We start from the raw sequence: 12,935 nt of genomic DNA on the forward strand, positions 1-12,935 counted from the left end.
ATTTTCTTTGTAGCAATTGTGAATGGGAAGTTCACTCATGATTTGGCTCCCTGCTTGTCTATTATTGGTGTATAGGGATCCTTGTGATTTTTGCACATTGATTTTGTATCCAGAGACTTTGCTGAAGTTGATTATCAGCTTAAGGAGATTTTGGGCTGAGACGATGGGGTTTTCTAAATATACAGTCATGTCATCTGCAAACAGGCACAATTGGACTTCCTCTTTTCCTGTTTGAGTACCTTTTATTTCTTCCTCTTGCCTGATTGCCCTGGACAGAACTTCCAATACTATGTTGAATAGGAATGGTGAGAGAGGGTATCCTTGTCTTTGCCAGTTTTCAAAGGGAATGCTTCCAGCTTTTCCCCATTCGGTATGATATTGGCTATGGGTTTGTCATAAATAGCTCTTATTATTTTGAGGTATCTCACATAAACACCTAGTTTATTGAGAGTTTTTAGCATGAAGCGGTGTTGAATTTTATCGAAGGCCTTTTCTGCATCTATTGAGATAATCATGTGGTTTTTGTCATTGGTTTTGTTTATGTGATGGACTACATTTATTGATTTGTGTATGTTGAACCAGCCTTGTATCCCAGGGATGAAGCCGACTTGATTGTGGTGGATAAGCTTTTTGATGTGCTGCTGGATTCGGTTTGTCAGTATTTTATTGAGGATTTTTGCATTGATGTTCATCAGGGACATTGGCCTGAAATTTTCTTTTTTTATTGTGTCTCTGCCAGGTTTTGGTGTCAGAATGATGCTGGCCTCATAAAATGAATTAGGGAGGAGTCTCTCTTTTTCTATTGTTTGGAATAGTTTCAGAAGGAATGGTACCAGCTCCTCTTTGTACCTCTGGTAGAATTTGGCTGTGAATCCATCTGGTCCTGGGCTTTTTTTGGTTGGTAGGCTATTAATTACTGCCTTAATTTCAGAACTTGTTATTGATCTATTCAGGGATTCTACTTCTTCCTGATTTAGTCTTGGGAGGGTGTATGTGTCCAGGAATTTATCCATTTCTTCTAGATTTTCTAGTTTATTTTCATTGAGGTGTTTATAGTATTCTCTGATGGTAGTTTGTATTTCTGTAGGATCAGTTGTGATACTCTCTTTATCATTTTTTATTGCATCTATTTGATTCTTCTCTTTTCTTTTTTATTAGTCTGGCTAGCGGTCTATCTACTTTATGGATCTTTTTTAAAAACCACCTCCTGAATTCATTGATTTTTTTGAAGGGACTTTCATGTCTCTATCTCCTTCAGCTCTGCTCTGATCTTCATTATTTCTTGTCTTCTAGCTTTTGAATTTGTTTGCTCTTGCTTGTCTAATTCTTTTAATTGTGATGTTAGGGTGTCGATTTTAGATCTTTCCTGCTTTCTCCTGTGGGCATTTAGTGCCATAAATTTCCCTCTAACACTGCTTTGGCTGTGTCCCAGAGATTCTGGTACATTGTGTCTTTGTTCTCATTGGTTTCAAAACACATCTTTATTTCTGCCTTCATTTTGTTATTTTCCCAGTAGTCATTCAGGAGCGGGTTGTTCAGTTTCCATGTAGCTGTGCAGTTTTGAGTGGGTTTCCTAATCCTGAGTCCTAATTTGATTGCACTGCAGTCTGAAAGACTGTTATGATTTCCGTTCTTTTGCATTTACTGAGGAGTGTTTTACTTCCAATTATGTGGTCAGTTTTAGAATAAGTGTGATGTGTTGCTGAAAAGAATGTATATTCTCCTGATTTGGGATGGAGAGTTCTGTAGATATCTATTAGGTCTGCTTGGTCCAGAGCTGAGTTCAAGTTCTGGATATCCTTGTTAATTTTCTGTCTCATTGATCTAATACCGACAATGGGGTGTTAAAGTCTTCCACTATTACTGTGTGTGAGTCTAAGTCTCTTTGTATGTCTTTAAGAACTTGCTTTATGTATCTGGGTACTCCTGTATTGGGTGCATATATATTTAGGATAGTTAGCTCTTCTTGTTGCATTGATCCCTTTATCATTATGTAATGGCCTTGTCTGTTTTGATCTTTGTTGGTTTAAAGTCTGTTTTATCAGAGACTAGGATTGCAACCCTTGCTTTTTTTTTTCTTTGCATTTGCTTGGTAAATATTCCTCCATCGTTTTATTTTGAGCCTATGTGTGTCTTTGCATGTGAGATGAGTCTTCTGAATACAGCACACTGATGGGTCTTGACTCTATCCAATTTGCCAGTCTGTGTCTTTTAATTGGGGCATTTAGCCCATTTACATTTAAGATTAATATTGTTATGTGTGAATTTGATTCTGTCATTATGATGGTAGCTGGTTATTTTGCCCGTTACTTGATGTAGTTTCTTCATAGTGTTGATGTTCTTTACAATTTGTTATGTATTTGCAGTAGCTGGTACTGCTTTTTCCTTTCCATATTTAGTGCTTCCTTCAGGAGCTCTTGTAGGGCAGGCCTGGTGGTGACAAAATCCTTCAGCATTTGCTTGTCTGTAAAGGATTTTAATTCTCCTTCGCTTATGAAGCTTAATTTGGCTGGATATGAAATTCTGGGTTGAAAATTCTTTTCTTTAAGAATGTTGAATATTGGTCCCTACTCTCTTCTGGCTTGTAGGGTTTCTGCAGAGAGATCCGCTGTTAGTCTGATGGGCTGCCCTTTCTAAGAAACCTGACCTTTCTCTGTGGCTGCCCTTAACAATTTTTCTTTCATTTTAACCTTGGAGAATCTGATGATTATGTGTCTTCATGTTGCTCTTCTCATGGAGTATCTTAGTGGTGTTTTCTTTATTTCCTGAATTTGAATGTTGGCCTGTCTTGCTAGGTTGGGGAAGTTCTCCTGGATAATATCATGAAGTATGTTTTCCAACTTGGCTCCATTCTTCCCCTCACTTTCAGGTACACCAATCAGTCATAGGTTTGGTCTTTTCACATAGTCCCATATTTCTTGGAGGCTTTGATCATTCTTTTTCATTTTTTTCCTCTAATCTTGTCTTCACGCCTTATTTCAGTAAGTTGATCTTCAATTTCTGATATTCTTTCTTCTGCTTGATTGATTTGGCTATAGATACTTGTGTATGCTTCACAGAGTTCTCATGCTGTGTTTTTCAGCTCCATCAGGTCATTTATGTTCTTCTTTAAACTGGTTATTCTAGTTAGCAGTTCCTGTAACCTTTTATCCAGGTTCTCAGCTTCCTTGCACTGGGTTAGAACATGCTCCTTTATCTCAGAGGAGTTTATTACCTATCTTCTGAAGCCGACTTTTGTCAATTTGTCAAACTCATTCTCCATCCAGTTTTGTGCCCTTGCTGGAGAAGAGTTGTGATCATTTAGAGAAGAAGCAGCATTGTGATTTTTGGAATTTTCAGCATTTTTGTACTGGTTTTTACTCATCTTCATGGATTTCTCTACCTTTGATATTTGAGGTTGATGACTTTTGGATGAGGATTTTGTGTGGGGGTCCTTTGTGCTGATGTTGATATTATTGTTTTCTGTCTGTTAGTTTTTCTTGTAACAGTCAGGCCCCTCTTCTGCAGGTCTGCTGCAGTTTGCTGGAGGTGTTTGCCTGGGCATCATCATTGCAGGCAGCAGAACAGCAAAGATTGCTGCCTGCTTCTTTCTCTGGAAGCTTTGTCCCAGAGGGCCACCTGCCAGATGCCAGCCAGAGCTCTCCTATAAGAGGTGTCTGTCGGTCCCTGCTGGGAGGTCTCTCCCAGTCAGAAGGCATGGGAGTCAGGGACCCACTTGAGAAGGTAGTCTGTCCCTTAGCAGAGCTTGAGCACTATGCTGGGAGAATCCTACCTGTCAGAATCCACTGCTCTCTTCAGAGCCGGCAGGGAGGGACATTTAAGTCCACTGAAGCTGCACCCACAGCTACCCCTTCCCCCAGGGGCTCTGTCCCAGGGAGATGGGAGTTTTATCTATAAGCTGCTGCCTTTCTTTCAGAGATCCTGCCCAGTGAGGAGTAATCTAGAAAGGCAGTCTGGCCACAACCGCTTTACCACACTGTGGTGAGTTCTGCCCAGTCTGAACTTCCTGGCCTCCTTAGCACTGTCAGGGAAAAACTGCCTACTCAAGCCTCAGTAATGGCGGATGCTTCTCTCACACCAAACTCCATCATCCCAGGTCAACATCAGACTGCTGTGCTGGCATTGAGAATTTCAAGCCAACGTTTCTTAGCTTGCTGGGTTCCATGGGAGTGGGACCCACTGAGTGAGACCACTTGGCTCCCTGGCTTCAGCTCCCTTTCCAGGAAAGTGAACGGTTCTGTCCTGCTGGGGTTCCAGGCACCACTCAGTTGGAAATGCAAAAATCACTCGCCTTCTGCATAGGTCTTGCTAGGAGCTGCAGACCAGAGCTGTTCCTATTTGGCCATCTTGCCAGATTTCAATATACGCTTTTTGTTGAGTTCTTATTGTTTATATTCCTTTACAAGTTGCGTTTTTTTTTTCTTTAGCTCACAACTAACATTACGATAGTTGTATTATTTTCATAACTAGCCTAGTATTTGCTTTATATTTTATTTATATATTTTTTAAATCCTAAAAAGTATTCTATATTTATTCACATATTTCCCCATTCATCTTCATTCCTTTCTACATTTCCATGTTTATCTCTTTAATTATTTTCTTTTGCGGGAAGTGTTTTTCTTTCGCTAGAATAATTTTCTTCTGTATCTAGCTTTTTATTTTTGTTTTGTTTCATTTTATTTTTGGTGCATGTCTGATGCTGATTTCTTTCAGTTTTTGTCTGGGAATGTCTTTTTCCTTTACATTTGAAGGATAGTTTTTCTGGGAATAGAATTCTAGGTGAACAATTATTTCCTTTACAGCCATTTATTTAAAGATGTAATTCAACTGAATTCTGGCTTCCATCATATCTATTGAGAAGTCAGATGTCAGTCCTAAAATTGTTTTTTGTTTTTTTTTTGAAAGTACTATTTTCCTCTGGGTGCATTTAATATTTTCTCCTCATGTTTGATTTTCAGCATTTTAGTATGATATGTATTTGTCCACTTTGCATTGTTATAAAGGAATATCTGAGATGGGGTAATTTATAAAGAAAAGTGTTTTATTTGGCTCATGGTTCTGCAGGCTCTAACAGCATAGCACCAACATGAACTCAGCTTCTGGTGAAGTCTCAGGAAGATTTTACTCGTAGCGGAAGGCAAACGCAGAGCAGGCATGTCAACATGGTGAGACAGAGCAAGAGGGAGGCAGGGAGGAGGTGCTAGGCTCTTTAAACAACCAGTTCTTACATGAACTAATAGAGCAAAAACTCACTAATCATGAAGGGGATGGTACCAAGCCATTCATGAGGGATCCACTTCCATGACCCAAACATCTCCCACTAGGTCACACCTCCAACATTGGGGATCACATTTCAACATGAGATTTCAGAGGACAAATATCCAAACTATATCAACATGCATGTGTGTAGTCTTCTTTGTAGTTATTCTGCTTGGGTTTCATTAAATTTCTTTAATCTTTGAGCTAGATCTTTCACTAGTTTTCAAAATTTCTTGATCTTTATCTTGTCAAATATTGCCCCTGCCTAACTGTCTCTCCTATCTTTCTGAGACTCCAATTATATGTACATTAAAAGTTCTTACTATGTATTATATATCCTTCATGCTCTCTTACAAATATTTTCTTTCTTTTTGTTCTCAGTTCTTTTGTTTGGATATTTTCTATTGGCCAATTAAAAAAATTTTTTTGAATCTTAGCGATGTTCAGTATGTTATTAAACCCATTAACTGATTTTTAATTTCTGTAATTCTATTTTTCAATTCTAGAATTTCCATTTGTTCATTTTTAAATAGTTTTGAGATGGAATTTGCATTCCAAATAATTCATTTTTTAAAGTATATAATTCATTGGTTTTAAATATACTCATGAAGCCATGTAATGCTTACCACTATCTAATTCTAGAATATTTTTTATCACCTCAAAAGAAACTCCATACCCATTAACAGTCACTCCCATTCCTTTTCCCTATCTCTTCCCTCTTTACCCCACCCCCAGACAACTACTAATCTACTTTCTGTCTATATAGATTTGCCCATCTAGACCTTTCATATAAATCAGATCATACAATATGTGGTCTTCTATATCTGGCTTCTTTCACTAAGACAAGGTTTTCAAGGTTTATACATTTATCAATTGATGAACATTTGGATTGCTTTCATTTTTTGGCTATTATAATAATGATGCTATTTTATTTGTGAACAAGTTTTTCTGTAGACATATGTTTTCATTTTCTTTAAGGTATAAACCAGGGAGTGGAACTGTTGGATTGTATGGTAACTCTATACTTAACTATTTAATAATTACCAGACTTTTTCAAAGTGGCTGTACCATTTTACATTCCCACTAGCAGTGTATTAGGGTTTCAGTTTCTCCATATCCTTGTCAACATTTCTCACTTTCTCTTTTTTATTATAGTCATCCCAAGTGGGAGGTGGCATCTCATGTCCATTTTGTCTGATATTATTGTAGCCACTCCAGTTCTTTTTTGGGAACTGCATGAATGGTATATCATTTTCCAATCTTTCAGTTTCAACTTATTTGTATATTTGAATCTAAAGTGTGTCTCTTGGAGACAACATATAGTTGGATCATTTTTTCAATTCATTCTAGCAATCTCTACCATTTGATCAGAGTGTTAACAATTACAATTTACAATTAACATAATTATTAATAAGGTAGAATTTATGTTTGCATTTTGGCATTTGTTTTCTGTATGTATTACATCTTCTTTTTGTTCCTTTATTCTATTACTGTTTTTCATGTTAAATATTTTCTAATATACCATTTTAATTCTCGTTTTATTTTACTATATATTTCTAAGTTATTTTCTTAGTGGTTGTCCTAGGGATTTCAATTAACATCTTTAAAAAATATTTTTACAAGTAATTTTTAAAAATGTTACTATTCCCCAAAGGTGGTGCACCATTCCTGGAGGTACTGCAATACCAGGTTGATGCCTGAAGTGGACAGAGTAAGCTCCTATCCCATCTCCCTGCTCCAAAAACCCATTTAATATAGTATCCTCAGATAGAGGACATATCAGATATTAAACTTTTAAGAACAGATACTACACTTGATCTTAGCCAAAACGCTGAAAGGTGATCAAAACAATTGATTTCTTTTTAGAAAGAAGTGGGGTCTCACATGCTGTCCAGGCTAGTCTCAAACTCCTGGGCTCAAGCCATCCTCTCACCTCGGCCTCCCAAAGTGCTGGGATTCAGGCATAAGCCACCACTCCCAGCCCTCAATAACTTAATCTAGTTCATATTAACTTAATTTCATAGCATACAAAAACTATGCTTCATTTCTTCCTTCCATTATTCTATCATGAATATGGCACCTTTTTGTGTTATAAGCCCATTGACACAGTTTTGTAATTGTTGCTTTATGTAGTTGGTTGTCTTTTAAATCAGAAGATAAGAGAAATAAAAATATACTTATTCTGTTCTTTATATTTACCTACAGAGTTATCTTTATTGGTACTTTTTATTTCTTCATACAAATTTGAGTTACTATCTAGTACACTTTGCTTTTAACCTGAAGGACTTCCTTTAGTAGCTAGTGATGAATTTAGTTTTATTTATTTGAGAGTGTCATAAGTTCCCTTTTGTTTTTGAAGGGTAGATTTCCTGCATATAGAATTCTTAGTTTTCTTTGAACTCTTTTATATATGTCATCTTACTATCTTCTGGCCTTTATAGTTTCTGATAAGGAGTTAGCTGTTAATCTTATTGAGGTTCTCTTGTATATAATGAGTCACTTTTCTCTTGCTTTCAAGATTCTCACCCTAAAGTCAGCTGATTAGCAAAGAAAAAATTTTATTAATTAAAAAGATTTGCTCATTGTCTTTGGCTTGTAACAGTTAAATATAATTTTTCTAGTAGTGACTCCTTGAATTTTCCTAGTTGAAGTTCTTTGACTTTCTTGAATGTATAGACTTATATTTTTAAAAATCAGGTTTGAAAAGGTTTTGGCTATTAATTTTTCAAATGTTCTTTCTTCCCCTTTCTCTCTGTCTTCCTTGTGGGACTTCCACTATGCATATGTTGGTACACTTGATGGTGTCTCACGGGTCTCTGAGTCTCTGTTTATTTTTTCTTTTATCTTTTTTTTCTTTATGTTCTTCAGATTGGATAATCTCATTGACCTGCCTTCAAGTTTAGTGATTCTTTCTTCTGCTAGTTCCAATCTGCTGCTGAGCCCCTCTCATGAATATTTTATTTCATTATACTTTTCAAATCCGTAATCCTACATGGTTCTTACTTATAATTTGTAGTATTATTAATGATACTCTGTATGCATTGAGTCATCATTCTCATACTTTATTTAGAAATGGCTTTCATTAATTCTTTAAACATATTTGTAATAGTTGACTTAAAGTCTTTGTATAGTAAGTCCAATGTCTTGACTTCCTCAGGGATAACTTCTATTGACTGCTTTTTATCCTGTGTATGGGCAATAGTTTCCTATTTCTTTGTGTCTCATAATTTTTGCTGAAAACTGGACATTTTGAATAATACAGTTTTACAGATTCTTCTTCTCCCCATAGTTTTTTTGTTATTGCTGTTTGTTGTTTTTGTTTTTGTTGTCATTGTTGCTGTATGTTTGCTTAGTGACTTTCCTAGACTAATTCTGTAGAGTCTATATTCTTTGTTGTGTATGGCTCTGCTCTGTTAGCTTAACAGTCAACTAATTATTGAACAGAGATTTTCCTTAAATGCCTAAAACCAATAGATCCCCCAGAACACAGCAGGTTCTGTGTTTGTGTTGGGGCATGTCTTCAGTGCTCTAGCGGGAAGTTTACAACTTTGCCTTAGCCTCCATTTCTTGCTCATGAAGAGCCTAAAGGTCAGCCAGAGGTGATAGATTAGGACTTTCTCAGTTTTTTTTTTTTTTTCTGGGGATGTGTACAGCTCTTTATATTTACATGGCCTTTCAGATTTCCAGAAATATGTTAGAGCTTTGTAACGCTCCCTACAGATATCTCATTCCCCAATTTTTTTCTTTTATTTTTGGTCAGCCTTTTGTTAGCTTCAACTGTCAATGCCACCTCAGGCAGCTGCAATGTTAAACAATTAACTGATTGTTTTTGATAAATGCCATGTGGATACAGTTCATATAGAATAAGATTTACTTCAGTCAGGTTAAATAAAGGCAAGCCCTGAGAATGAAGCTTTTCAGAAGGTGCTAAACAGGTTAAATAATGCCAGTTCTCTAGAGATGGGGCTTTTAGGGAACTCCAAATCTGTTCTGTATCTTCCAGTGGCTGCTAAGCTACTGCTTTTTAAAACAGATAGTTATAAAGCTCTTGGCTTTCACATCTTTTGTAGAGTACAAGAGATAGAGATGGAATTAGGGCAAGAAAAAAGGTCACTGTTCTTAGCAAAATTCAGTCATTTTTAGGAGGTTTAGTCAGGTTTAGGAGCCTGACTGAAGTTCAGTCAAGCAAAGAGTGCTTGGGAAAAGCACTCTTGGATTGTGAAAAGCCTTTGATTAATTTCTAGAATTCTGAAAAAGTTGATTGTGACAGTTTTTTTGCAAGTGTTCTCATTGCTTTTATGGAGGAGATTTTCAGAAGTCCATACTCCACCATTTCAAAGGTTCCATATTCCTCCCCCTGATTTTTTTGCTTTTGAATAGATTTGAGTTTGTTGGTGAAATTCTGTCTTATCTATTTTCTTAAACATATAATTAAATGCTCATATTATTGAATTATTAGTCATAATTATTTACAGTACTTGTGTGATAACTCCATATGTGGGCCACTTGTGGTTCTGTTTCTATCATCTGTTACCCCCACTCCCATCCCCTCTGGTCCTGTTTCTTGGTAATATCTAGTGAATTTGACCGAATAATGGACTTGTCAGTGAAAAATTATAGAATCCTGGGGTGATGGTATTTCCCTCTAGAGAGAATTCAACCTGTTCTCCAGTAGACAACTAGAATAGAGCAAGTCCCCTCAGTCCAATCAGAACTAAGCTAACTTGAGGTAGTGTTGTAGTTCTATTTTGCTAGCCTACTTCTGCTTCTACCCTAAACCTAGGATATACCCTCCAAAAATATACTCTTGGATTTAACTAGGGACTCTCCTCCTTAGTATGTACTAAACTTCAATTTTTGTCTCTTCAGCTGATGAGATTGCTGAAAATCCCACTTTGTTTTGCATTTGGCTTCTCGTCCTCTCGCTCTCCGTAATTTAAGAATTTCACAAATGCCTTCCTCAGAAGATTGCCAAGTGATGGGATCACTTTTTCATACCTCCCTTTTCTCAGAAAACTTGTCCCTGAATGTTTTTTCTGCTTTGGTAGCCCTGAAATTCAGTTATTGCCTTCCCAGCCCAGTGAGATCTGTTGGTTTCTCTGCCACTTGGCAGTTGTTCTCTGAATAGCATCTAAACGGAACAGGCAAGTCCCCCAAGGTGGAAAGCATCTTGAAGAATACTGAGCTCATTTCACTGACCTTCCATTTTTTTTTAGATCTTGATCCCTCATGTCCTTGCTGTTTGGAAATCTCTCTGATAACTTCAAAACAGGTGTTTTCTTTAAAAAAAATTGTCTTTTTTTCTAATTTTTCTCAGCAGAGTATAGCTCTGCTACAAGTTACTTAACATAGAGGGGATGTCTTTGGTATTTTATTTTTCAGCATTATTTATTTAAGAACATGATTATTATACTCAAAATATACTCTCTTTCTTCTGCACTGCAAGCCAACCAGTCATAGTGCTCTGAATGATATATTTGTGTCTCTGGCCTCTTACAACATATTCTTCTGTTGATATGTTCTGACTGTTCTGCCCAAGGCCTTGCTGTATCTAAGATTACCTTATTCCACGGTATGCTGCTCTTTGACAAGGGGTAGGAGGGGAAGAGTATAAAAATTTATATTTGGGGGGAGGAGCCAAGATGGCCGAATAGGAACAGCTCCGGTCTACAGCTCCCAGCGCGAGCGACGCAGAAGACGGGTGATTTCTGCATTTCCATCTGAGGTACCGTGTTCATCTCACTAGGGAGTGCCAGACAGTGGGCGCAGGTCAGTGGGTGAGCGCACCGTGCGCCAGCCGAAGCAGGGGCGAGGCATTGCCTCACTCGGGAAGCGCAAGGGGTCAGGGAGTTCCCCTTCCAGGGGTGACAGACGGCACCTGGAAAATCGGGCCACTCCCACCCGAATACTGTGCTTTTCCGACGGGCTTAGGAAACGGTGCCCCAGGAGAGTATAGCCCGCACCTGGCTCAGAGGGTCCTACGCCCACGGAGTCTCGCTGATTGCTAGCACAGCAGTCTGAGATCAAACAGCAAGTCGGCAGTGAGGCTGGGGGAGGGGCGCCCGCCATTGCCCAGGCTCGCTTAGGTAAACAAAGCAGCCTGGAAGCTTGAACTGGGTGGAGCCCACCACAGCTCAAGGAGGCCTGCCTGCCTCCGTAGGCTCCACCTCTGGGGGCAGGGCACAGACAAACAAAAAGACAGCAGTAACCTCTGCAGACTTAAATGTCCCTGTCTGACAGCTGTGAGGAGAGCAGTGGTTCTCCCAGCACGCAGCTGGAGATCTGAGAACGGGCTGACTGCCTCCTCAAGTGGGTCCCTGACCCCTGACCCCCGAGCAGCCTAACTGGGAGGCACCCCCCCAGCAGGGGCAGACTGACACCTCACACGGCCGGCCAGGTACTCCAACAGACCTGCAGCTGAGGGTTCTGTCTGTTAGAAGGAAAACTAACAGAAAGGACATCCACACCAAAAACCCATCTGTACATCACCATCATCAAAGACCAAAAGTAGATAAAACCACAAAGATGGGGAAAAAACAGAGCAGAAAAACTGGAAACTCTAAAAACCAGAGTACCTCTCCTCCTCCAAAGGAACGCAGTTCCTCACCAGCAACGGAACAAAGCTGGACGGAGAATGACTTTGACGAGCTGAGAGAAGAAGGCTTCAGACGATCAAATTACTCCGAGCTACGGGAGGATATTCAAACCAAAGGCAAAGAAGTTGAAAACTTTGAAAAAAATTTAGAAGAATGTATAACTAGAATAACCAATACAGAGAAGTGCTTAAAGGAGCTGATGGAGCTGAAAACGAAGGCTCGAGAACTACGTGAAGAATGCAGAAGCCTCAGGAGCCGATGCGATCAAATGGAAGAAAGGGTATCAGCCCTGGAAGATGAAATGAATGAAATGAAGCGAGAAGGGAAGTTTAGAGAAAAAAGAATAAAAAGAAACAAGCAAAGCCTCCAAGAAATGTGGGACTATGTGAAAAGACCAAATCTACGTCTGATTGGTGTACCTGAAAGTGACGGGGAGAATGGAAACAAGTTGGAAAACACTCTGCAGGATATTATCCAGGAGAACTTCCCCAATCTAGCAAGGCAGGCCAACATTCAGATTCAGGAAATACAGAGAACGCCACAAAGATACTCCTCGAGAAGAGCAACTCCAAGACACATAATTGTCAGATTCACCAAAGTTGAAATGAAGGAAAAAATGTTAAGGGCAGCCAGAGAGAAAGGTCGGGTTACCATCAAAGGGAAGCCCATCAGACTAACAGCGGATCTCTCGGCAGAAACCCTACAAGCCAGAAGAGAGTGGGGGCCAATATTCAACATTCTTAAAGAAAAGAATTTTCAACCCAGAATTTCATATCCAGCCAAACTAAGCTTCATAAGTGAAGGAGAAATAAAATACTTTACAGACAAGCAAATGCTGAGAGATTTTGTCACCACCAGGCCTGCCCTAAAAGAGCTCCTGAAGGAAGTGCTAAACATGGAAAGGCACAACCGGTACCAGCCACTGCAAAATCATACCGAAATGTAAAGACCATCGAGACTAGGAAGAGACTGCATCAACTAACGAGCAAAATATCCAGCTAACATCATAATGACAGGATCAAATTCACACATAACAATATTAACTTTAAATGTAAATGGACTAAATGCTCCAATTAAAAG

General features: G+C 38.7%; 1 protein-coding gene and 1 non-coding gene across 4 annotated transcripts in view; one reads left to right on the forward strand and one right to left on the reverse strand.

The window, feature by feature from the left end:
* The window catches only part of MAMDC2 (MAM domain containing 2), a 182,192-nt gene that overhangs the window by 132,546 nt on the left and 36,711 nt on the right, over nucleotides 1–12,935 (forward strand). The window lies entirely within an intron of this gene.
* On the reverse strand, nucleotides 6,912–7,102 carry LOC129044813 (U2 spliceosomal RNA). The gene has a single exon (XR_008504803.1). It is a non-coding gene; the product is annotated as a U2 spliceosomal RNA (small nuclear RNA).

The sequence above is a fragment of the Pongo pygmaeus genome, chromosome 13 (genome assembly GCF_028885625.2).
Source record: "Pongo pygmaeus isolate AG05252 chromosome 13, NHGRI_mPonPyg2-v2.0_pri, whole genome shotgun sequence".
Classification (NCBI taxonomy): domain Eukaryota; kingdom Metazoa; phylum Chordata; class Mammalia; order Primates; family Hominidae; genus Pongo; species Pongo pygmaeus.